We start from the raw sequence: 26,871 nt of genomic DNA, 5'->3' as shown, positions 1-26,871 counted from the left end.
GTATTTGGAAAAAATAAAATACTATTAAAAAACACAGAGGCTAAACTTTAAAATTGAGACTATGTAATTTTTGGATGTATTAAAAGTCTAGGAGAAATGTGTTTGAAATTTATGGAGGTGAAGGCAGAAATAAGATGGTGGCATAGTCTAACAGCAAAAAACCAAACTGATTTTGGGGTGAGAGAATCTAGGTCCAATTGTTGGCTGTAATAGTTACTATCTGTGTGATCTTGGATAATTTATTATAATATATTTATGATTATATATGTGTGTATATATTTATATATTTCCTTAAGTAAATTTAATAAACATAGATACATGAATAGTTCAAATCAGAAAGAAAAAGAGAATTGTTCATGAAATTGTGAATTGTTATGATAGTTTTTTCACTATGTATAGCTTTTAAATTATAATTAAAATATTAATATTAAAAACATAATATTAAAAATACATATGTCCAAATCCCTTTTTTATCTGAGACCCTTTTAAAAATTAATAATAATCTAACAAAAACTTCTTCGAAGTCTAACTCATCATCCATACACATTCAATAGAAGGGGCACTGGAATAGGATGAAAGGGAGAGCAATGGCAAAGCAGGAAAATGATAACCAGAGAGGAATTTGTGGGCCCTTAAACTATTATAATCACTGTGAAGGCTTTGCAGGAACCCAGATATGCTGACAAATTAGGCTCTAGTGATAACTCTGATTGGCTTATCAAACCCAGCTAATGTAATGCAATTAATCCTAACTGTCAAAGAAATTTATAGAGTGACATATACTACTATGTCATTGATGGAGACATGAGCCTAGAGTCAGCAAGACTTGAGGACAATCTGGCCTCAGTTTTGCTCTGTGATCTTGGGCAAGTCATTTAAACTCTGTGTGCCTCAGTTTCCTCGACTATAAAATAGAAATAATAATAATAATAGTACCTACCTCCCAGGATTTTTGTGAGGATCAAAGAGATAATATTTTAAGGTGTTTTGCATGATGTCTGGCACACAATAAGTGCTGAATAAATTCTAGCTATTATTATTACTATTAATAAATTCTTTTTCAGTTTTCAGAATTTGTTAAATTCATTTGACAGCATGATTATAACTAGCAGACTAACTGTACCAAAACATAATAATTCCAAAAAATCAAAAACAAAAAACATCACATTTGCTATAACCATCATGAACAAATTCAGTTTCCAATAGCATTCGACAGAAATTAGAAAAATGTTGCAGGACTTGTAGCACTATTATTATTTTGCTAAAAATCATAGAGGAAAAATGTCCTTTTTTCTATTTTTTCTGCACACATCAAGGCATCTCCAAAGTCCATGTTTTGCTCTGACAATCCTCAGTTTTCCAGAATGCTCTTTGTCCTAATCTCTGCTTCCTTTCTTCCTTAGCTCAGTTCAAATCCCACTTTCTTCAAGAAGTCTTTCTTCAAAAGGAAGCAAAAAACTAGGGGGAAAAAATTTATATCCAAGGGTTCTGCTAAAGACCTTATTTCTAAAATATAGAGGGAATTAACTCAAGTGTATAAGAATAAATGGTCAAAGGATATGAACAGAATATTCAGATGAAGAAATTAAAATCATTTCTAGTAATATTTTAAAATGCTCTAAATCACTATTGATTAAAGAAATGCAAATTAAGATAACTCTGAGATATCACTATACACCTCTCATATTGATTAAGATGACAGGAAAAGATAATGACAAATGTTGAAAGGGATGTGGGAAAATTGGGTCACTAATACATTGTTGGTGGAATTGTGAATTGATCCAAACATTCTGGGGAGCAATTTGGATCAAACTATGCATATCCTTTGATCTGGCAGTATCTCTACTGGGGCAATATCCCAAAAAGATCATAAAAAAGGGAAAAGGACCTACATGTGCAAAAATGTTTGCAACAGTCCTTTTTGTAGTGGCAAGGAGCTAGAAACTGAGTTAGGAAATGGCTGAATAAGCTATGGTATATGAATGCTATGGAATATTATTATTCTATAAGAAATGATCAGTAGGAAGATTTCATAAAGGCCTGGAGAGACTTACATGAATTGATACTAAGTAAAGAAAGCAGAACATTGTACACAACAACAAGAAGATTATGTGATGATCAACTTTGATGGACTTGGCTCTTTTCAATAATGAAGTGATTCAGGGCAGTTTCAATGGACTTGTGATGGAGAGAGCCATCTGCATCCAAAGAGAACTGTGAACACTGAAAGTGGATCATAACATAATATTTTCACTTTTTTGTTATTTGCTTACTTTGTTTCTATTTCTCATTTTTTTCTTTTTCAATTTGATTTTTTGTGTAGCATGATGGATGTGGAAGTGTGTATAGTAGACTTTCACATGTTTAACAAATATTGGATTGCTTGCAGTCTGGGGGAGCAGTAGGAGGAAGGGTGGGAGAAGAGTTTGGAACATAAAATTTTACAGAGATCACTGTTGAAAACTATCTGCATATATTCTGAAAATAAAAGACTATTATTTTAAAATAACTTTCTTCATGCTTACAACTGCTGATTTCTCCATTCTGAAACCACCTTTCTTTTACACTGTGTACAGCTTGTATATACAAAGTTGTTTATATGTTGTTTTCTTCAGTGGACTGTGAACTCCTGGAGGTCAGGGATAATGTTTTTGTTTAGCTCATCTGGTATATAGTAAACACTTGTTGACTTATTGATTTGGTGAAATCTTGCTTTTGTTACAGAGGCTTGAAGAGGAAAAAAATAAAGGAGAGAGACAGAGACAGGCATAGAGACAAAGAAAAAGAGACAGAGACAAACAAAGAGACAAACTGAGAGACAAAGACAGAGAGAAAAAAGAGAGAGAGAGAGACAAGGAGAGACAGAGATGGAGAGAGAGAGACAGAGAGACAGAGAAGGGGGGGGAGAGAGAGAGAGAGAGAGAGAGAGAGTATTAAGGAGGGGAGGGAGACAGGAAGGAAAAAAGAGGGAGAAAAAGAGGGAGAGGGAGAGGCAGAGACAGAGACCAAGACAGACAGAGAAATAGACCATCAAAGAGATGGAGATGGAGAGCCTAAGAAGCAGGATATGGACAGCTCCTTGTTGTACCTTTGGTTGCAAGAAACCCAACAGAAGAAAAACATGAGATAAATCAAATGTAAAATCGAAAGCTTTCATACCATTAATATGAGTGACAAGACAGTTTTTATCAAGAGAGGTGACTACAACTTAGCTTCTCAGCAAAACTGGAAAGTGCCAGGACCAGATAAGATTCATAATTAGTGGTTCAAATCCTTTACAATAACACATGAATTGCTAGCAAAGCACTTTGCCAGTTTCCTATCAGTTGTGAGCCTGTTTCCATCTTTCATAGCAGAAGATATTACATATCTATTACCAAAAAATGAGAAAATCGTGATCCTTTCAAATATAGCCCAATAACATATTAGCACATTTTGTCCAAAATATTTAATTTGAATTGCAAATAAAATTTTTTAAATATATAAACAATCACAAGAAAGCAATATATTGTCCAAGGAGCAAAAGAATATGCCTAAAAGTTTCAGGGATATTAAGAATAAAGTGCTATTGATTCTGTAATTACTGAATAAGCTTCCCTCAAACATTACAATATTTATATTCCCTTTATTGAAAACTCCTTTATCGAAAAGTCTTTGACTCGATCTTTTATTCATGGCTTATTCATGTGCATCAAATATATAAAACAAACTTAGATATGATTCGAAGATTTGACTATCTCCTGCCCACATTTAAAAAGATGGTTTTTTATGTAAAAATTTTGACCAACACAATAATAGTAAGAATAACTGTTATGAAAATAATATTTTCATGAAGATAATTTGAGTTCTTTATCATTTTACTTGACCTTAAACTCATCATTGTTTCTCTTAAATAGATGTGAATATGGCTTCCATCTTAAAAACAGAATTATACCAAAACATACTTGTCATTTGTTGAATGACATCATGTTTTATGGCTATACTAAAAAATGTGTTAAACAGCTCTTCCATCTTATGGAATTTTTATCCATTGATATCAAAATTTTATTTGGACTTAATAGGTAGAAAGTTCTTAACTTACTCCAAGGAAAGATGGGGTGCTAAAAGCTCTGAACTTAAATCTAGAGGTCAAATTGAACCATCAGGCAAATATTTAGAAATATCTTGTTTTCTCCAGGTAAGCTACCTAGGCCATAAAGTTAATAAGGAGAGAATGGTAGCTTTGTATGTAAAAAGACTTACTGGCATCCTAAAAACTGGAGAAGAACATATCTAATGCAATTAACATCTATATTACATCAATCATAATTTATACTTTCTGAATAGCAATACAATAAAAATGGCAAAATATATCATAACAGATTTGGAAAGTGTCCTAACAAAAACCTGTGCAATATTAATGAAGTATAGGATCCATCACCCAAAAAGGTACCTATAGAAAGATTTTTAATTCTTCATCCAAAAAAAAGAGGGAAAGGTTTGATAAGATGTTCTCAGAGTACATGACAAAGAGGTTAAAATCTTATAGAAATCCATTTAAAACAAATAGATATTGCTTCACCAATAGATGGTAACAACTAAAATAATATATTATTGTATTTATCCAATGCAACTGAAAATAATTTAGCTCTAAATGGAACCTACAGAATCAACCAAGAATAGAATCACGAGGCCCTCCATAGACAACATTTGTATGATTTCCACCTATAATATATCTAAAGAGAAGTATGGAAGAAAATGAGTAATGTCTGACATCCAGAAGGAAAATGAGCAACGGCTATAATGAGATTTGTTTATTAAAATGGAATCATCTCATGACCAAACCATAGCTAATAGAAATTAAAGACAAGTTATTTTTAAGGTGCGCTAACTTTTTGCTTAATGCAGATTACTCAAGGAAGTGAAAGAAAAGTGTAACATGTAAGTGTAACAAGTGTAACTTCAGACTACAAAAATGTAGCACCTACTAAATACTTAGCAAAATATGAAGTAACTAGAATTATATACAATAATATCTCTTTCATAAACAAACCGAAAACAAATTCCTATACTACAAATAGTCCAAAATACCTTTGAAAATTTAACAAATAAACTGTGTCGGAACCATATCATTATACAGAAAGAACACTTGCCAACAAATGTTTGAACATAACATTGGTCCATAAAAATTTAAGAGCAATATTTTAAAGAATGTTGCTTTACTAAAAACTCATAATCTCCACGCTATATAAAATAAAAGGCTTCCAAAACATAGATTGAGCAGAAGAAATCAAAAACATGTGGAGAGGATATTATTCTGTTATTGGAATTGTCCCAAAGAGGTTTTCAGGGAATCTGATGAGCTTACATAGAAATATTTCTATTCAATTATAAAAAGTCATTCTGTCTTCCACCTGTGCAACAGTCTACAGAATATTAAATATGAAAAAAGGATAGTGGCATAATGTCTCTTTCCTGAGCTATTTGTATTTGTACCCTGTCAAATAAGATGGGAAAGATGAAATTATTATTTTAAATAATAGTAATTTATAATACTAATTATAATTCTTATTTGCATAGTACTTTCTAACTTACAAAGTACTTTATCTGCATAGTCTTATTTGAAATTCACATAAAAACTGGGAGATAGGTAGGTGATAGAAACATCCAAAAAAGTTGTTTATCTAAAGGGACTCAGCTTGTCAAAAACAGAAATAAAACTTGAATCCTGACCCTCTGACTCCAAGCAAATCCATTTGGATTTTGTTTTCTTTATTTGGTCAATTGGTTGGTTTTGCCATATTATCTATATCATATCTATAGCAGGTGGGGAAATCAAATTGGAGAATGAGAGTGTATGTGGGCCCAAAACGTAAATCAAGCTTTGCCTTATAAAAACATAGAATGCTAAATTTGGGTGGAACTTAAGAAAGTATCTATTCTCTCATCCTTTCCATTTTAAGAATGAGGAAACTGAGGCTAAGACAAGTTAAACAACTTTCCCATGTAACAAATGAGGGGCAGAGCTTGACTTGATCCCTTATCTCCTGACATGTAACTTTACTTTTCCTATTATTCCAGACTTTACTCGTTGGATCCTACACTCAAGACCCTTTGACCAAACAGGCTTCTTCAATGTTAAAAGAAAAAAAAGAGAGAGAAAGACAAAATTTTCTCCTTTCCTCTCCTTAGCCTCTCCCCAATTCTATATTCCTTTTCCCAGCTTCCCTCAGTCCTGTGTCCAACTCCAACTTCCAATTTCAAACTCCTCAGAACTTCTCTCATCTCTGAATCCTTTCTTCATTCCCAAAGTCCCTACTTCTGACTCTTCCCTTCCTCCAGTGGAAAGTCAGTTGAGTGAGAGAAAGGACATTCCATTCCAGATCATATAGTGGTCCCTACTCTATAGCCCTTAAATAGATGTTCAAAGGGTTTATCTCTCCTGATCTTGCAATTTTTATGAGCTAGATCCTGAAATAAGACCTATTTTGTGTGTATGTGTGTGTCACACACACACATACACACATATGTACATACATATATATACATACATACATATATATGTACATATATATATAGAGAGAGGAATGGATAGATAGGTAGATAGATAGATAGATAGATAGATAGATAGATAGATAGATAGATAGATAGATGAATAGATGAATGGATAGATGGGTGGATGGATGGATAGATAGATAGTAGATAGATAGATAGATAGATAGATAGATAGATAGATAGATAGATAGATAGATGGATATCCTTATCCCTATTCCCTCCCCAACCTAAAGGTATCCTAGTTCTGGGACAGGACACTGAAGAGCCAAAGTTGGGGCTTATTTTTTTTTTCATTTCTGAGCAAAGACTAAAGCAGATCTACAAAACTCCTGAAAGAATCTAGCAGGACTAATGCCCATGGTAGGCATATCATAGGGCCTCTCCCCTAGCCCCTGCACTCCCTGAAGAGATAGCAAACAAACTCTGCTGAACTCAGCATGTTAAACTCCATTGATTACAAAGCAATTCACCAGCCAGTGGGGTTTGTGCCAGGATTTATGCATGAGTCAGCTAGCAAATCCTATCATTAAAAATGGCCTTATCCAGACAGGAACAAAATGGGAAAGGATATTAATGCCCAAATAATACTGGCATCTATAAAAGGGAAGTGGGAGTGGTATAGCCAGGATAAGATAGAGCATGTGAATACCCAAAATAAGTATTTCTGGTCCTAGGAAATGGCATCATAGGAAAAAAACAAACAAATCTCTCCACTTCCCAGATGGAAAACCTGAGGCCAGAAAAGATCATTTGCAGGCCCTAGTTTAGATAAGCATCATGACATCCAATGGAAGTAATCTCAGAACTATGGTCCTTATTTTCCTTTCACTAGCTGTGAAACCTAGAACAAGTCATCATACCGGGGGCTGTTTCCTCAATCATAAAGAGATGATCTCTAATATTCCTTCAACTCCAAATCCAACAATCCTTCTGGTTTTATGAATCATTCTCCTAGCACATTAATTCTTTTGCAATTACCCTATTATCTAAACCCCAAGGCCCTTCCATCTCTGGTTCTCCAACAAGAAACAGTTCTCCCATCCTCTTTCTGAGGGGTCAAGGGAGAACACTTTCCAAGGTCTGTCCCAGACTTCCTTAGCCCTGTCAGATAAACTGTACCCAACCCCCTCAAGCATGAGAAAATGACCCAAGTCCCTCAGGATGCTGCTAATTAGGCCTAGATGTTGGCTCTGTAAATTGTTTTTTAATTGGACCAGGAAAAGCAAGCACAGCAACACTAGCCCCTCCCCAATACTCCCATCCTTCCACTTCCATAGCAGTTAGTTTGAGGAGCAGAGCTGGTGTGAGTGGCCTTTGGGATAGTGTTTATTCCAGGGAGATAATGAGAAAATGTGTCAAAAACAAAGTGTGGGGATACTCAAGGGTACTATAATCTCTAAGTTACCAGAGACCCCCTAGCTGGGGGTCCCATGATATGTGCTCCATACATAAAGGAGACTCTGGAGGGTACATGCACAACCTTTCCTGATAGCAAAATGACACCTAGAACTGTTGCTTTTCCAACTCCTCAGGGGGGAGATCACAATTCATAGAATCACAGAGTTGAAGCTGAAAAGGACCTCAGAAGCCATCTATTCTAACTCTTTCATTTTATGGGCAAGGAAACTCAGGTACAAGGAAGTTAAATAATTTGCCTAAGGTCACACAGTTAAGTAAAATCAGAGGCAGGATTTGAACCCAGCCCTAGCATCTCTTCCAATCCTGCTTCCTGCCTATCCCCTGCAGCCATCATCAATCTGGGAAACAACTCCTATAGAAACGCTGCCTGGCAACTGCTTCTCTAGGTGATATCACCACAGCCACTAAAGATCCAAAAAAGAAAGTTTTTGCCTTTAAATTCCTTGGCACTGTCAAATAGCTCAAAACAGAGCTGCTGTGATTCTATCACTGGAAATGACATTAAGGAAGATATATTACCATCTGCTTTGACACTGTACTCTAAGGACCATGGGACCTTTTCAAATGACTCATAGTCAAAGACTTTGATAGGTGCTGTCTCACATACTAGAATATGAGCCCCTGCTCATATTCTGTCTCACTTTTTATTTGGGTCACCAGTGTTTTGCATATAGTAAATAAGCACTTAATGAATGTTGTTACATTCATTTGTTCATTTATGATGGCAGCAGAGGGAGGAAGCTTTGTCACAGAGGTCTGGACACTGAACCAGGAAGAGTCACTTACCTTGGAGTCCTCTGTCAAGCTCTCTCTGGAACCTGTGGCAGAGACTCTTGCTAAGACTTGCCATAAACATTAAGGGAAGAACAGCCTTCCCCATGCCCAGAATTAGGGCAGCTGGATAGGGCTTCTCACTTTCTAGTTGCCTCTTGTTTTGTGTTTCTTTCTCTAAGGATAGATGCCTGAACAGTGATGCTGAGAGATTTATTTTTTCTCCTGGGTTATTCAGACAGTAATATTTGTGCTACAGAATATGTCACTGCTCCTTAAGCTACTACCCCACTGCTTAAAAGAGATGTCCATAGGGCAGCTAAATGGCACAATACATACAGCTCTGAAGTCAATAAGACTTGAGTTCAAATCCAGCCTCAAATGCTTAACCTGAATAAGTCATTTAATTCCAATTGCCTCACAAAAAAGAAAAGAGAAAAAAAATGATCCTCAAGAAAAATAGCCAGACCCTGGCTTGGATTGCTGTAAGACACTGGCCTTCAGTTCCAATGATCTTGTGATGAAGAGAGCCATCTGCACCCAGAGAGAGGACTGTGGCAACTGGTGTGGATCACAACATAGCATTCTCACTCTTTTTGTTGTTGTTTGCTTGCATTTTATTTTCTTTCTCATTTTTTTCCTTTTTGATCTGACTTTTCTTGTGTAGCACAATAATTGTGGAAATATGTATAGAAGAATTGCACCTTCTTAGCATATATTGCATTACTTGTCATCTAGGGCAGGGGGTGGGGAAAGGAGGGGAAAATTTGGAGCACAAGGTTTTTCAAGGGTCAATGATGAAAAATTATCCATGCATATGTTTTGAAAATAAAAAGCTTTAATAAAAAAAGACATCGACCTTGAAGGAACTGCTTAGCCAACTCAAATTAGCCGTCAATCTCCCATCCCTAGTACATTCTCTCTGACATTCCCTCCCATCTACTTGATATAGTTGTTGGATGCCATGGTTTTTATTTCTTGTCATTTCCATGAGAATGTGAGCTCTTTGGTGTCATGACTTTGCCTTTCTATTCTTTCTAAATACAGTGGCTTGAGACAATACAGCTTTATTTTTTTTAAGGCAATCAGGATTAAATGACTTGCCCAGGTTCACACAGTTAATAAGTCTCAAGTATTTAAGATTGAATTTGAATTTAAGTCTAACTCTAGGTGCTCTAGCCACTGCACCACCTAGCTGCCCCAGACAATACAGATTTGAAGGAAATGGAAACTGCTGAATCACCAGTCTCACAAAACACCTCATATCTTGATGTATCAACCTCATGAGAGAATTTAATAGTAGTTATAAATTACTTCTTCATGTTTAAGTTTTTGTCAATATGTGTTTGTGAGTCTTTTTGTATTTTAAGCATTTTTTAATGTGTGGAAGAAATAAATAACTGTCGTTTACCTGATCTACATTGGATATTGAACATCTTTTTACTCCCTTTGGGGGATACCATAGACTTGAGCTAAACCTAAGCTTTAAAGTGATTCACCTTGAGTGCTCTTGGGTAAAATTGGAAAAAAAAAAAAAAAAACAACAACAACAAATAAAAACAGAGTTTGAGATAAAGTTTCCAATTCTTCTCTTTAGGAGCAATGATTCCTGAAGTTTGAAACCAATTCTAACATGTAGGTCCAAAGCTAAGAGATCTTTTTGTTGCTCATCTTTTGTTCCCAGAGGACCAAGAAATCATGAGGGTAATGTCTTGGGTTGTGCATGAATTGGATATAAATGAGGCAGAGCTATGCAATGACATAAGTCTGACTCTTTCTTGCAGTCATAAAAGTCCAGTGGCAGAATAAAGATCAAACTGAATGGCAATGGCCCAGGATGCAATGGGTGACTTTGGGCTTTCTAAATTAAGGTTTTCCCTAGATCTCAGCATAAGGTCTATATTCGCTCCTTGTATTTGTGGCCAGCAAGGAGATGAGTTGTACTTAGATGTCCTCAGTCTCTTATTTCTTGGTCAGAATCTTAGTCATCTGGACAAGTTATCCAGCCTCTTCCAGCCGTCTCTCATCTCTATAACATAGTGTTGATTATATGTTTCTTCTGAGAATACATAGAGATGAGAAGTAGAGATAGATACATAGAAAAGTATCTCTTCTATGAAGTTAGACCACTGACCTTTACATTACGCCCAGCTCCTTTCCCTTCCTCAAAAGTAACATGTCCACTTCTCACCCAAAGCCATATTGCCCAGCCCAGTCATCTTCCCTCTTTCTTCAAAATTTACAAAGGCACTTACACAGGACTATCACCATCAGGACCAGGCTACTAAACAGGAACCCCAACTCCATGCCAGATACAGAAGTAGAACTTACCCCGGGACTATCAGCAATTCTGTGTTACTATATCTTTTTCACAATAACCCTTCAAAGCATCCAAATGACTTGACAGATAATTGTTGTTATTGTACCTTGCCTTTTACCTTCCTATCTATAATCCTGTAATATTCAACTCAAAACATTCCCTCCCCCCCAGGAAGCCTTCCTTGATGTCCATGCATTTACCCTAGTAACAAACTTCTTTCTCAGATTCATTATGAAAAGTTTGTATTGGAATGAAACGTGATGGTAGTAGATCATTTATTGAGGTTTACTCATCCATAACTCAGAAAGGATATTCAACAATGAGATTATAGCCCTTGGCTAGATAGGGCCCTCCCACCTTCATATGGAAACATGGTGGGTCAGCAGGTTATGGCCTCAAGACATCCCTCTAAAGGTTCTCACTCCTCATCAGTGGGTATTTTTATGCTTTTAAGCAGTCAGGAATTTGCATAAGGAAGATACTGCTTGAGCTTCAACCATCTGAACCAATCCAATCTGGGATATAGCTTTGAGGTCTTTGGGGTGGTGGGGACAGAGAGTGGGGGGGATAGAACAATCCTAATCTATATTGGCAAGGAGGCCCTAAAAGATAGTGCTTCTATCATACTTCACATGACCTTTTGTCTCCTTTCTCTAAATGAATTTTTCATTGGGCATTTCTTTCAAAGACAGCAGCTCTGAGAAGACAGGGACTAAGCCTAAACTTTGCATTTCCCTCTCTGTTGAGAGGGCATTCTGCACACACACAAAATAAATAAATAAATAAATAAATGTTTATTATGTTGAATTGAAATGTATTCCATGTGTCCTGGGGAGTGGGTATCATTGACTTGCATTTTTTTTTTTTGCTGAGGCAATTGGGGTTAAATGACTTTCCCAGGGTCACACAGCTAAGAAGTATTGCATGTCTGAGGCCAAATTTGAACTCAGGTCCTCTTGACTTCAGGGCTGGTGCTCTATCCACTGTGTCACCTAGCTGCCCCATCCTTATTTTTTTAAATTAATATTTATGTGGTGCCTTAAAGTTTAGAATGCTTCACAAATATTCTCATTTTATCATCAACAAAATCTCAAGAGATAAAAACTTACAGATGAGGAAATTGAGACAGATAGAGGTTAAATAACTAGCCCAAATCCACAAAGTTAGCAAGAGTCTGAGGCCAGATCTCATATCTTCTTACCTTGCCAGTTTTTTTTTTTTTTTTACTCCTTACTGCCATCTATTTAAACTCTTCGATCTAATGATACTGGTTTCCTTGTTGTTCTTTGCACACAATAATTCATCTCCTGACTCAGGGCATTTTCACTGGCCATTCCCCAAGCCTGAAACTCTTTCCCTCCTCAACTTTGCCTCTTAGTTTTCCTGACTTTCTTCAATTCTGATAAAGTTTCACTTTATATATATGTATAGATAGATAGATAGATAGATAGATAGATAGATAGATAGATAGATAGATAGATATAGATAGATATAGATAGATAGATATATAGTTTTACATGGCTATTTGCAGTTGTTCAATTCTGATAGAGTTTCACTTTATATATCTATCTATCTATCTATCTATCTATCTATATATATATATATATATATATATAGTTTTACATGGCTATTTGCATGTTGTCTCCCCCCTCAGATTTTCAGATATTGAGTTCCTTGAAAGCAGAGTGATTTTTGCCTTTCTTTGGATCTCCAGAGCTTAGGACCGTTCTTGACACAGTACAAGCTTAATACATGTTTGTTAATTTGACTTCTTGAGGTTTTCTTTGACTCCAGGTTCAGTGCTCCATCCACCGTGCCATGAAGTTAATTATTTTTACTCTTTTTTGTCCCCATGAACAACCTGCTTCAGAAAGAAAAAAGTCAGACTTTTTACTGGCAATCGAAAGCCTGGCAAACTTTTGTGATGCAGAAAATCTGATTCACGACTGCTCCAGTCATCAACTACCCAGACTCCTTGGTCACTTTTTACCTTGAAAGAGATGCTTCAAACACAGCCTTGGGAACAGTTAAGGAATCCAGGCCAAAAGTAACCCCATGCCTGAGTCAGAGCACTTTATGACTTTATTTGTAGAGCAAATTGCACCAGGTTTTGAAAATGGCCCTAAAAAAGTCCTCTGGGATGCTTCTTAATCCATAACAGCAGAAGTTGGGTCTTAAAATTGGAAGGACAATGTAATCACGTTATTTCTTTGATTTTTGCTTTTCCCCTTTCCAGAAGGAATATCTAGGCAATCACCACCTTCATTTTTCCTCACCTCTTAGTGGCTGAGAGCCAGAGAGAGGAAGGAGGTGAACAGCTGGGAGTGCCTGGCCCTCCTCCTTCCCTCTGGGGAGTGTGGAAGCCAGGCACCATGTGGGTGGCTGTGTCACCGCTGAGCTGACGGAACAAATGTTCTGCTGACAGGCTGACAGGGATCTGAGGCAAGTCTGGCTGCGTGACACTTGGGGCTTTTTTCGGGGCTGCTATTTGTGCACCTTTGCCAGCTTCACAATTGCTTGGGTTGTATCTGCCTTCCGGGAGGAGTCAAAAAGTTAAGGGGCTGCTCCCCTCTCAAGTACCCTGAAGGAACTGGGAGCTTTGACTCAAGAAGAACCCCAGTGTCCAAAAAAACAACAAAAAGTATACCAGATCATAAAGACCATTGTATTCAGGGCAAGAAAGGGCCCTGGAGTTATTCATTTCGATCCGCTTTATTTTAAAGAGGAAATTGAAACCCAATTATAAGTAGCAGGGAGAATATTCAAATCCAGTTCATCTCTCATCATATTAGCTTCTCTTTGTGGTACCACTTTGCACAAAGCCAGCCCAACCCACAGAGAATTACTGAGAAGTCAAAATAGCTCAGGGCAGGGGAGCACAAAGGAGAGCAGGCTAGGGTCCAGTATAAATATCACCCCTTCCCTTATTAACTGTCACTTAAATTCCCTCAACCTCAGTTTTTTCATCTGTGAAATAGGAATAGTAATACCTGGGACACCAACTTCAATGAGGTATTGTGAGACTGAAAAGAAATAGTATTTTTTTTTAATTAGGAGAGTCCAGGATACCAATTCATTTATATTATGGGTCATCATCACCAAGTTCTTAATTCTAAAAACAAAACAAACAAACAAACAAAAAGTTCTTACTTCTAGTGAGTAATAGCGGACAGAGTGAATTAGAGCCCAAAAAGCTATCACAGTGTTAAGGAAAGATTTGAACTTGTCTTCCTCACTCCCAAACCTTTGCTCTACCCACTTCTCTACCTAGCAGCTATAACAACAAGTCTTTGCAATGAACATGCTGCAATTGTCTGGACTATCAATTTTTTTTTAACCTTCATTATGTTTTAGATTTGTGTCTCCCTGGTGGGTTTTGGAGACTAGTCTTTTAATGAGGGATAGAAGACACTCTTGTCTCACCAGGAAACTTTAGAAGGCAGTTCTTGACTTGGAGTCCTTTTTGCCCCCAGTTAATTCTGTTCAGTTCTACAAACATTTATCAAATGTTTACCATGTGCTGTTCTAGATAATAGAAATACAAACATGAAAAGAGACACATTCCTGGTCCCCAAGAAGTTTACTGATGAGATATAACATATATGTGCATATAAAATGTTAATATATAACATGTGTGAGCCTTGTGTGCATGCAGTCTGATTGCCTTTATGTTAATTGTAGGCAAACATGATTGTGTATCTATATATATATATGTATGTGTGTATCTCACACATGCTTTGGAGATTGTATTATAAAAGCCTCAATAGGAAATTTTGAGAACAAAAAACATTTTTACGTAGAAGGAATGGACAAAAACCTAATAGAAGAAGTAGTATGCATGTTGTGTTTGCAAGAAAGGAATTTTGATAGGTAAAGATATGAGCACGGGGTCACGGAGGGACAGGAGACAGTCTACATGAATGCACAAAGGCGGGAGTAGGCAAGATGAAATCGGAGAGCATTTAGTAGTTGCATTCTGCCAGAACATAGAAAGCAATTAGGGTACAATATGAAATTACATTGGAAAGGGAGCTTGGAGCCAAATTGGGTGAAATTGTTTTCTCCATCCAAGATCTATGGTACAATAACCATAAATTGAGACACGTGTTCTGAAAAAAAAAAAAAAGTTATATCCTTTTCGGAGAGCCCTTGTTTAAAATATACTCTCTTCTCTTGAAAATAGGACTGTCTTGAAAAACTGAGAATGTATGATCATCATGGAGCCTCTCTACTATGGTGACATCACAGGAAAGTGTGTTAAGGAAAAAATTGAAGCATAAGGCAATTCCAAGTGGTGTGTCCCCTCAAATTCTAACTCTCTATAATATGGGCAGAGAATTCAGAAGTAAATCTCAGAGAAACATTAAAAGGACAGTTAAATTTCCATATTACAAATTTCCATAGTTAACATCTACAAGTTAGCTCATCTTTGGGTTATAATGTCAATAAGGCAGCTTTCCATTTATTCTTTTCCTTTCTTTTCTTTCCTCTTCTATTTTGTCTTATTCTATCTAGCCTTCCTGCCTCTTCCTTCCCTTTGTCTTCTCTCACTTCTCTCCTGTCCTCTCTTCCCCTTTCTTTATCTTCTGTGAAAGGTAACTAGGTGGCCAGAAGAATGTTTTTTCTTGGAATCAAGAAGACTAGAATAATCCCATCTCAGGTGCCTATTAGTTATATGCTCCTGGATAAGTCACTTAACCACTCTCAACCTTGTTTTCTCATCTTTAGAATGAGGATAATAATAGCAAATTCCTCAGGCTTGTTGTGAGGATCAATATTGTTGTGAGGAGATAACATATATAAAGTGCTTTGCAAACCTTACAGCTATTTAAATACTAGCTATTATTATCTTCTATTCTTCCTCTTCTTCAGCAGTGAATCATCAGTTTATTATATGATTTGTGATGGAAAGAGTCATCTGCATTCAGAAAGAGGACTGTTGGGACTAAATGTGAATCACAACATAGCTTTTTCACCTTTTGTGTTGTTTTCTTTTTTTGTTTGTTTGTTTTCTTGTTCATTTGTTTTCCTTTTTGATCTGATTTTTCTTGTGTAGCATGATAAATATGGAAATATGTATAGAAGAATTGTACATGTTTAATATATGTTGGATTATTTGCTGTCTAGGGGAGGGGTGGGGAAATGGAGGGAGAAAAATTTGGAACATAAGGTTTTGTAAGAGTGAATGTTGAAAACTATCTTTGCATGCATTTTGAAAATGAAAAGCTATTATTTAAAAGAGAGAGAGAGAGAGAGAGAGAGAGAGAGTTCCTGCCTTCAGAAAGTATACCTTCTACTTGGAATGGGGATGTACATGGTCAAACATATATAAGGCAATTTCCAAAAGGCAGAGAACACCAAAAGCTGCTGATTGTCATATAGATGATTTTCTGCATTTGAGATCAGGAAGAAAATCACAGAGGACAAGGTTGACAAGGGGAAAGAATTCTAAGTAAGAGGGATATCACTTATAGAAAAACGCAGATGTGTGTTGGACTGTGATGGACTTGGCTTTTCTTGACAATGAGGTAATCCAAGGCAGTTCCAATAGATTTGTGATGAAAAGTGCTATTCTCATCCATTTGGAGACTGAATATGGATTAAAGAAAAATATTTTCACCTTTTTGTGGTTGTTGTTTGGCTTGTTTTTTTTTTTTTCTTTTTCATGTTTTTCTTCCCTTTTGATCTAATTTTTCTTGCACAGCATGATGAGTATGGAAATATGTTTAGAATTGTATATGTTTAACCTATATCGAATTGTTTGCTTTCTAGAGGAGGGAGAAGAGAGGAAGAGAAGGAGAAAAAAATTGGAACACAAATTTTTGCAAAGGCGAATGTTGAAAACTATCTTTTCATGTATTTGGAAAAATAATATACTACTGGAAAAAAAAAAGAAAGAAAAATAGAGGCGGGGGGTCATGTCAACTTAGGTAGCAATTACTTGAATAAGTTTGCCTAGAAGATAAAATACATTAAGGTGACTCATAAAACTGATAAGACAAAACGTCTGCAAAGGTAGTCAGGAGGCAGATTGTGGAGGTTTTTAAATTCCAGACTGGGAAGTTTGTATTTTTTCCTAGAGACAATAGAGTACTAATGAAGAGGTTTTGATTACAGAAGAGACGCGATGATATCTTTTTCTCAGGAATGCTAACTTGGCAATTTGTGGGAAAGAGACTTATAAAGGGAGAGATTTGGAAGTGTGGAGATCAAGTGAGAGAACTAAGGCAATAATCGAGATGATTGGTAATAAGAACTGAATTAACACAGCTGTTGTGTGAGGACAGAGAAGGGTAGAGATGGGAAAGGTGATCTCGTATGGTGGAAAGATCCCTGACTGCAGTCATGAAACCTACATTCCAATCCATCTTTTCTTATTATCAGGGTAACCTGGATATATTATTTAACCTCCTTAGGTCTCAATTTCATCTTTAAGATTAAGAAATTAGATGAGAAATTGAAAGATGAGAAAAATACTCTCAGGCCTCTTCCAGCTCTACATAGATGTATTACCATAGATAAATTATATGTGTCAGTAAATTAGAGGTGTAGAGTTACAGAGTCTAGCCTTATCCAACTGAACAGAGTTTTACTTAGAGAGGGTGTAAGATGTCAACCTTTCTTATCTGGGTCCTCTCTTTCCTGCTTTCCTTCTTTGTTCAAGTCTAGACTCTTCTCTCTCTTTTTTCCCTGCCCCAACTCTATTCCTGTCCTAATTCTTTATTCTTTCCTGATTCACTTGGCCCTTCTGGTACTTAGGAGCCAAGCACTAATTCTAGGTCTCCTTGCTCTAACTATATATTTCTCCTTAATCTTTTTGATAGTGAAAAATACAAGGAACTTAAGAGTCAGAACTTTTGGCTTCTACTTCTAAATATCATTTACTCACCTGGTAACTTTGGGCCAGTCACATGACCTCCTTGAGATTATTTGACTCATTTGATTAATGAAGATAACATTAGCACCACACATTTCCTTGTGTTATTGTAAGGTTCAAACAGAATAATAGATGTGGATAGTTTCTAGCTGCAAAGCTCTTTAGGAATATCATTTTAGGAATATCAGTTCTAGATGTAAATCTAAATTTGATGCAAATAGATGTAAATCCCTTTAGCCTGCTGTAATAACTCTCTTGGGTCATTTCCTTCTATCAACAAATTTCCTTCAAACCAGACTGTGGATGGTAGAGTTTTTTTTTTTTTTTTTTTTCCACAAGATACTTACTTTGAGTAGAAAAAAAATCTTTCACAATGAGTCAAAAATAGTTCTAGAAAGTGACAGTGGTAACAAAAATAAATGAATGAATGAAATAAAAAAGAAAAAATTGTGAAAATGGAAAATAAATACAGGAAAACACTCAATAGTATATCCTTTTAAAATGTGTTATGGAGCTCCAAGAATAGAGGTTTAATCATTAATCCTTTAGCCCTTCATGTTTTTGTTTATTTAAATGTTTTGATATTTCATCAATTTGGTTTCAGAGTCAATTTTTTCCCAAAGCAAATTAATTTAGACACATGAACTTTGATATCATGGCAATTTCACTAGAAGCAAAAGTTAAAACTACAATATCATTTGTTTCCTAGACTTTTCTTGGGCTGATGGATGAATGCAAGGCTCTCAGCCCTTCCCTCAAGTTTTCCAGAAACTGATTATTTTATAAATCACAATCCTATAACCAGAAAATCAGTTCACTACAAAAACTAGGCAAAGTTCTGAAGGCAAAGTATGTTCCAACTGTTCCTCTGTCATTAATTGGGGCATTTAGCAACTCATATTTCATTCTTTGCTTTATTTTTATCATCTGTAAAAGGAAGGCTTTGGCAGATGACCTTTAAGGTCCTTTCCATCTCTGCACTCTTAGGATTCAGAATATTCAACTGTTTCCCCATGCTGTATGTGCCTTTTGTCATCACATGGCATCTCTTGCCTGATCTCTGGTCTCCCAGAGGAAGAGGGGACAGAGAATCAGACTTTTGTCACCAAAAACACAACCACAAGGTATGTATATCTATACATACTACCCCAAAGTTGGCTGAAACTTAATAGCATGTTAATCTTGTACTCTGAAATCCCCAAGGGTGGCTGTTCCTGAGGCTCAATTCACACTTGACTCTTCTTTATTACACATGAGTAACATATGAGGATGAAGAGGTTGCTAAGTCTCCCCAAAGCCTGAATATAGATGCTGCTTATATGAGTGAAAGGCTTATATCTGACATGCTTTAAGACAGCTCCTCTGAGCCAGTCTGAGACCAGGGAATTTTAGTAGATCTATGCCCAACTTTAGTGAATAAGGAAGAATTGATTCTCCTTGGAATTACCTAGGATTGCTTTCACCTGAGAAATTCAAGGATTATGAAGGAGCTGCAACATTATCTAGGAAAAATGTGCTACAAGAATAGGATTTAGAACTGGAAGGAATCTTAAAAGTTATCTGGTCCAACCCTCTCATTTTATAGGTGAAGAAACTGAAAACCAGAGAGGCTAAATAATTTATCTGAATTCACATCAGTATGAACTAAGAAAACCAGAATTCAAACCAGGACTAGAAATTCACCAGGACTAGAATCCAAATTCTCCACATACTGTGAAAGTAGTTGCATCTAAAGGCTAGTGAATACAGCTCTTAGATATTGGCTTTCCTCCTCAAGACGTTAGTTGTTGGTGGAGAACATGGTGGATTTCCACTATCATACATCCACAAGGTAGGAACAGAACATAAGTTCTCTTTTTCATCAGAAACTAATTTAAAAATATGATATCATGATAAGCAAACTAGATTTGGAAGCCCTGGTCTATGTTCAAAACTTTACTCTTCTACTTATTTCTTCTGTGACAACTGGTTAAAAAAAAAAAAAAAAAAAAAAAATATATATATATATATATATATATATATATATATATATATATATATATATATATATATATATATATAGTTTCTGTGGGCTTCATTTTATTAATTTGTAGAATAAGGAATTTGATTTGATAATCCCACTCTATATTTTTTAAAATTCTCTGTGATGAACCACATCCATATGTAACCTGGTCCTAGCAATACAGACTCAGCCTTAATCAACTCAGAGATTTAGAACTATCACTTAGCCCACAGATTTTTTTGTTGAATATGACTTGGGAAAGATAATGACATAGAAATAATATTTAACTCTTTCTGTGATATTTGATTAGTTTCTTACATATTTCAGTGCTGAACTTGAGGGATCCAGGCAATCTAGTTATTTGGAAGAGTGTGGCCTAACCTAAGTTAGGGACCATTGGACTGCCACTGTGGGAGAGTTGAAACTTCAGTGACTCATTGTGAAATATTATTTCTCTACTCAAAGTTATCTTGTGAAAAAAATGATAATTATCCTGCCCATAGTTTGATTTGAATGAAGTTTGGTGATAAAAAGGACCCAAGAAAGTATGACAGCAAGCCAAAGGGATAAATACATCTAAAACTTTGGATATTAGCCTTGGTACACCTCACAAGTAGCCACTTATACATTCATTCAATAAGCAAATTTTTAATTTAATATTTTATTTTTCTTCAATTGCAGTAAAAATAGTTTTAATGTTTTTTTTTTTCAGATTTTGAGTTCCAAGTTCTCTCCCTCCCTTTTCTTCCCTCCCACTCTTCTTGAGAAGGCAAGAGATTTAATATAGGTTATAAATGTGTAGTCATACAAAATATATTTAACATGTAAGTCACATTGTGAAAGAAAAGAGACAAAAAAGAAAAAGAAAGAAAATAAAGAAAAAGTATATTAGAAGCTGTATTCAGACTCCATCAGTTCTTTCTCTGGAGATGGAATAGCATTTTTTATCATGTTTGTCAGAATTGTCTTAGATTATTGTGTTGCTGAGATTAGTTAAGTTATTCACAGTTTTATATCCAATATTGCTGTATGCTCATTTCAGTTTGTCTTAGTTCATAGAAGTCTTTTCATGCTTCTTCTGAAAGCATTCTACTTCAATAGACAATTATTAATCATCTATTTATATATGTTAAATACTGGGGTTATAACAAAAATAAAATGTACCCTCCCTTCAAGGAACTTATACTTTATTGAGAAAGAATAATATGTAACCAGATAAGTAAATATTAGATAGATAGATAGATAGAGCATTTATTAAGTGCTTACTATGTGTCAGGAACTGTGTGCTAAGTGCTGGAAAGACAAAGTAAACAAGATGATCTCTAATCTCAATGAGCTTTCATTCCAAGAAGGGAAGACAAAAATATAATAGGGAACTGGAAAGTAAAGGGTTAGGGGCATGACAGGAGGAAACTCTAGCAAGATAAGACTGAATCAATCCAGAGAGTAAGTTAAACAGAGAATGAAGTGAGAATGAGTGGGTGTCCTCATGAAATGACATACTAACCAGGGACTCATCAATCAGAATGGCAGGAATTTTGTAAATAATAACATTCATATCTTGAAATAGAGTTAACAATTAGAGATTAGAAGGGACCTCATTTAGGAGGAGATGTTGACACTGAGCCTTAAAGGAAGTTAAAGATTCTAAGAGGTAAATGTCAGTAGAGAGAACATTGCAAGCATCATCAGGGACAGCCAGCACAAAGGCTCAAAGTTAAGGGGAGGATTAAAGACCAATAAAAGGAGCAGCGAGTTTGCCAATTTGACACCTATTCACTGACTTTGCTCCTGGTGCATAGATGAAAAGTTGATTTATTTCATTTTACCACCTCTAAGATTATATATAAGGGACAAAATTCTTTGCCAGATTTAACAGTAAATCATTCTTAAACCTCAGCTCTTGTTAAATCTATTTGTGTGTATATGTGTGTCTATTTCTACTCACAATGCTAAGGGACAAGTACTAATGGCTCCAAAAATACCCATTTCAGCAGCTGAAGGCATGCATTAGGACCCAATACAGTCATCAACTATCCCCCTTCCTCCTGCTCCCCATCTCGAACTGTGGACTGAACCCAGAGCAAGGCTGTAAGGAAAATATGATGGGGAAATGGCAGATCTTGTTGAGAGGGCAGATCAGAACACGAGGTCCTGTTCAGACAAATGGGAAACCTGAACATCCAGGGGTCAGAATTAGCGTACTAGAAACCCAAGCATCAAGGGAAGAATTGGGAATCACCAGAAGGAAATGAAAAACAAATATTGTTTATGGTTGGCCTGTATGGTTCATTGATGTTGTCACATTATGATGCCCACTGCCTAGCAACCCTTCCTGGGGATGAAGGATTGAGCTCGTTCCCAGATAAGTGACTCGAAGCTGGATCTGCAAGATGTGCCCTCTTTAATATGTGTATCCATGCTCCAAAGAAGCATAGGACCTAAGCATGGACCCACCCTCAGGGGAGCATAGATATGTCATATGAGTTCCTGATGGCTAGCAGTCAGGATTCCAAAGAATAAACCCAGAAGGAAGTAAAATCCACCAAACAGCCACAGTCAAGATTCTCTAGACTCTTACCTGACTATTCACTCCCATATCCTTTTACATGCTGCACCATGAACATCAAAAAAAAGGAACCAATAGTAACTGTACCACTGTGAACCTAGCCTAAATACCTTCTCTTTTCTTACCCAGTCTTTGTCGCTCATAGTCCCAGCTGTGTTCCTCCCTCAGCACCTGTTGCTAACAATTGTGGTCAGACACTGTGCCAATCAGCAGCTACGTGGCCAGAAAGCAGAGCAGCAAACCCAATGGAATGAAGAACAACTGCATCATCTATTTCAAGTGCTAATCACTTTAGGCATGTATAATACTTAATTTGAATCAACTGTGATGGAAATAGTCTGAAACCAAGTCATGAGCAAGGTTTAGGCACTGATAGCCAATTCAAGTGACAAATATTTTTCTGTCTCTCATTATTCCTTTGTCATCCTGTAGAGGTAACTGTAATTAATTATAATTTGCTTACCAACAGGGTTAAAGGCAGCAAGGAATTTGCTTCCTCAGTCCCCTGGGTAAGATCAGATGGTGAGAGTGTGGGGTGAAAAGGGCAGGACCAGGTTATCTATCCAGAGAAATGAGTGATCAAAAACCCAACTCCATTAGAGCCAAGTGAAAAATTGGGGATGAAGCTGGCACCTGTCACAATGAGGTAAGTACAAGAATAGCTACAGGATGAAGGCTGAGGCAGGTAAATGAGAATTAAACCAGGCAAGTGGGTAGTAGAAGTTTAAAAGATAATATTTTGTATGGCTCCCAGAGAAAATATAGTGAACCCTACTAATGGAATGGCTTAAGTTTGTGGAGCAATGGGATTAAGGCAGCTGGCTGTTGTGCAAAGAATGACATGCTTAGAGTTGGAAGACCTAGGTTCCTGTAACCCTTCCAGCCATGTTATCCTATGACTTAACTTATCTCATCCTCAGTTTCCTGCTCTGGAAAGTAGGGGTATTACTTGCATTAATTATTTCCTTCAGATTGAGGAAGTGCTAATCACTCTAAGTATGTATAATACTTAATTTGAATCAACTGTGATGGAAATAGTCTGAAACCAAGTTATGTTTTAAGGGAAGCAAAACTGATGATAACTAGCATTTAAATAATACTTGACACACACTATATCATTTGATTCTCACAATAATCCTTTAAGTGTTGCTATTATCCACATTTTATACTGAGAGAAGTTGATAATAAATGAGCTAATAAGTGAGCCAGAATTTGAACTGATTTGTTCTGATTCTACTTGATTCTGAATCCAGAACTCTATTCAGAACTTTTTGCCACCTGTGCTGTTTACTAAAGAAATAGCCCTTTCTAGAGGGGAAAACTTAATTGCTGGTATCCCTACATCCCTATTATGGAACGGATTTACTTAGCCCTCGTGGTCAAAAAGCTCATTCCTTTGACCTTTCCTGATCTCAGCTTTCTGTATAATTGTTTTCTTTCACATCTGTCCCTGGGCTGACTTTCTCTAACCTACCTTTATACCTATCTCAATATATAGCACACTTTTCTCAACTAGATTTACCAGACTCTCCTTATGTTCCTACTAGACTTAAGTATGGAGATTGTATAGGTTTTGATCTTTATATCAGCAGAGCCTGGAAGGGGGCATGGCATAGTGGGAAAAGTATTCAACTCAGAGTCAAGAGAGAAATGCATCTGATACTTAGCAGCTATATGACCATGGGCAATTCAGTTAGCTTGATAAAAAGCCTCAGGCAAAAAAAATTATCAACTTATAAATAGTTTGCATTCTTTGTCCATGGAATAATAACACTGATGAAATTAGAGATTGTTGATGGATTCCTGAAGGTATTTTGTACATAGTACTTTATAAATATCTGTTTACATGACAGATGATGTGAATATTTAAGACATACTTCATATGATGCTAAAATTATATTTATGCACACCTAGCTATTTCCCTTGCTTCCTATAAACCTAAAGAAAGGCAGGCTGTCACTTAATTCATCTGCCAGGAAGTGTCACACAATTTCTCCACCAAGTAGCACTTTACTCCGTTCTTGGTTGAGGCTGGGGCTGGAGGTGGGGAGGATGATGATGGTCTAGTGGATTATTCTTTCCAAAATCCACCTAAAAAATTCTTATCCCCTGACTTCTGCAAAGGCTAGTCTGGTTTAGTTGCTTTCACTAATTAAATTCAAAATTCAGTCTGGGTTAAAAGAAGGTGAGGATTAATTAAAATTCTATGTGGCTCCACCCTTACTACATGTGAGAGGTATTTCCTGTGAGTGATCTAGTACACAGGAATTAGACAATTTTAAACTATGAGGCTTAATGGATAGAGCATTGGACTTGGATCACATCTCAGATATTCAATAGCAATGTGACTGGGCAAATCTTAATTTTGTGTGCCCCAATTTTCTTATCTATAAAATGAGTGAGTTGGACTCTGCAGTCTCTAAGGTCCTTTCAATCTCTAAGTATATGATCTTCTGGATTTTTACTGGTCATGGGTTATTTTTTTATTGAAACATAGGTAAACGTGCTATAGACTCCCTTCTGAATTTCATATCCTTCACCCTCTGTCTCCCCTTGACAAGGAAAGGAGTGGCAAGGAATAAATTTCAATAAGATTAGCAAGATCAAAGACCAAAGGAGGTAGCAGAGGTAGTAAGCATTCACACCAAATCAGGGAAGGGCATGAGGAGTGAAGTAGAGAAGTTGTTGGTACTACTCCCCACTGCATTTTACACTGGCTAAGTGGTTTTTAATCTCAGTTTGTAGGTTTGTCCATCTCCTCCAATCAGATTCCAGCTCTGTTCAACCTTAGCCCACTTCCATATCCCTGACTGACCATTCTCCTCTCCAGGATCAGTTTCATTCTTCTTCTCTATCCAATGTGGGCTGCAGTGTCAGTGGAGGAAGAGGAAGGACGAGAAAGAAGAGTGATGTAAAGCGCCAAGATCTTCTTGCCCTTACCAGACCTTATAGTCTCTCATAAAATCCTTGATGCAATGAATTAAACTAAACCAAACTACAAAGCATTGTGCTAGGTATTAAGAATGTAAAAATACATTCCTGGCCATATAGTGTATGTTTTCTCTTACTCACTAAGCTGTAAGCTCCATGAGGGTAGGGACTACTTCTTTTCATTAGCGGCATTTAGAACAATTAGGCATTTAGGATTCATTGAATAAATAATTATTTGATTCATTAATTGATTTACCATCAGAAAAAGATTATCAAAGACTACTTTGCCTACACTTCTTTTTCCATTCCAGAGGTTGAAGCAGATGTTGACCTTTCTCCAATCGGATAATAAGGTAATATCTAGATTGGTCACCGGTCATTTTTAACTGGGTTTCACCTTGAACATGACCTTGTTGCTTTAACAAATAGAGACAGAGGTTCTTCCACCATAAAAATTTCAGTTAACCCCCAATAGTGAAGGATAACAAACAAATTCCAGTATAAATTCTCTCTAGCTATTGGAAAACGCATTAAAGGTAACTTATCAATTAGTTCCTTTTTCTTCCAGTAAATCACCTCTAGTGGCATCTGACCCTGACCAGCTGACATTTCTATAACACATTTGCTACAATGCTCTTATTGAATAGCTTCTAGTTGCCCTAAATTTGGAGATTTTAATCTCTTATATTAAGGCAGTGGTTCCTAGTAATTCTCTGAATCCATTTTTATTGGCTTTGTAAATCAGAGTTCCCCATGTCAATGGCCATGGCCAGGGAGAGAGGCGTTTGTCTGTGAAATTGGCTGGACACAGACCATTGACTACAATGATAACAAGTGATTTGCGGAGCTGGGTGGACAAGCCACTCACACTAAGCAGATTAAAATATAACAAAATAAAAAGTTTTATTACCAGGAAAACTGTCAAAGGGAAATGGTATGTTTGGGGATAAAGAGAAAAGGCAAACTAATTCTAAGCTTGAAAGAAAGATCTAAAAAGCATTTTGTTTCCTCTTCATTCAGGCAAAGAAGTGCCTAGTTTGAGGAAATGAAACCTATTTTAAGGGGAAAAGAAAATAGAAGAAAGGTAACAAAGCCCGCATGCAATTCTGCATTGGCCTTTGTCCTAGTCCATAGTTACCACACTTTCATTTCCCTGCCTTCCATAGAAATCACAATGTTGTCAAATTATCCCTGCATATGTTTTAAAAATAAAAAGCTTTATAAAAAATAGAATAAAATAAAATGAGAACAAAAATAGTATTTTATTTTTCCAAATACATGTAAAGATAGTTTTCAATGTTCATTTTTATAAAACTTTGTGTTCCAAGTTTTTCTTCTTCCTTCCCTTACCTTCCCTTTTCCCAAAGCAGCAAGCAATCTGATATAAGTTAAACATGTTCAATCCTTTAAAACATATTTCCACATGTGTTATATTGTTCAAGAAAAAT

Source organism: Sminthopsis crassicaudata, chromosome 1 (assembly GCF_048593235.1).
Source record: "Sminthopsis crassicaudata isolate SCR6 chromosome 1, ASM4859323v1, whole genome shotgun sequence".
Taxonomy (NCBI): domain Eukaryota; kingdom Metazoa; phylum Chordata; class Mammalia; order Dasyuromorphia; family Dasyuridae; genus Sminthopsis; species Sminthopsis crassicaudata.
Note: the sequence above shows the minus strand (reverse complement) of the source record.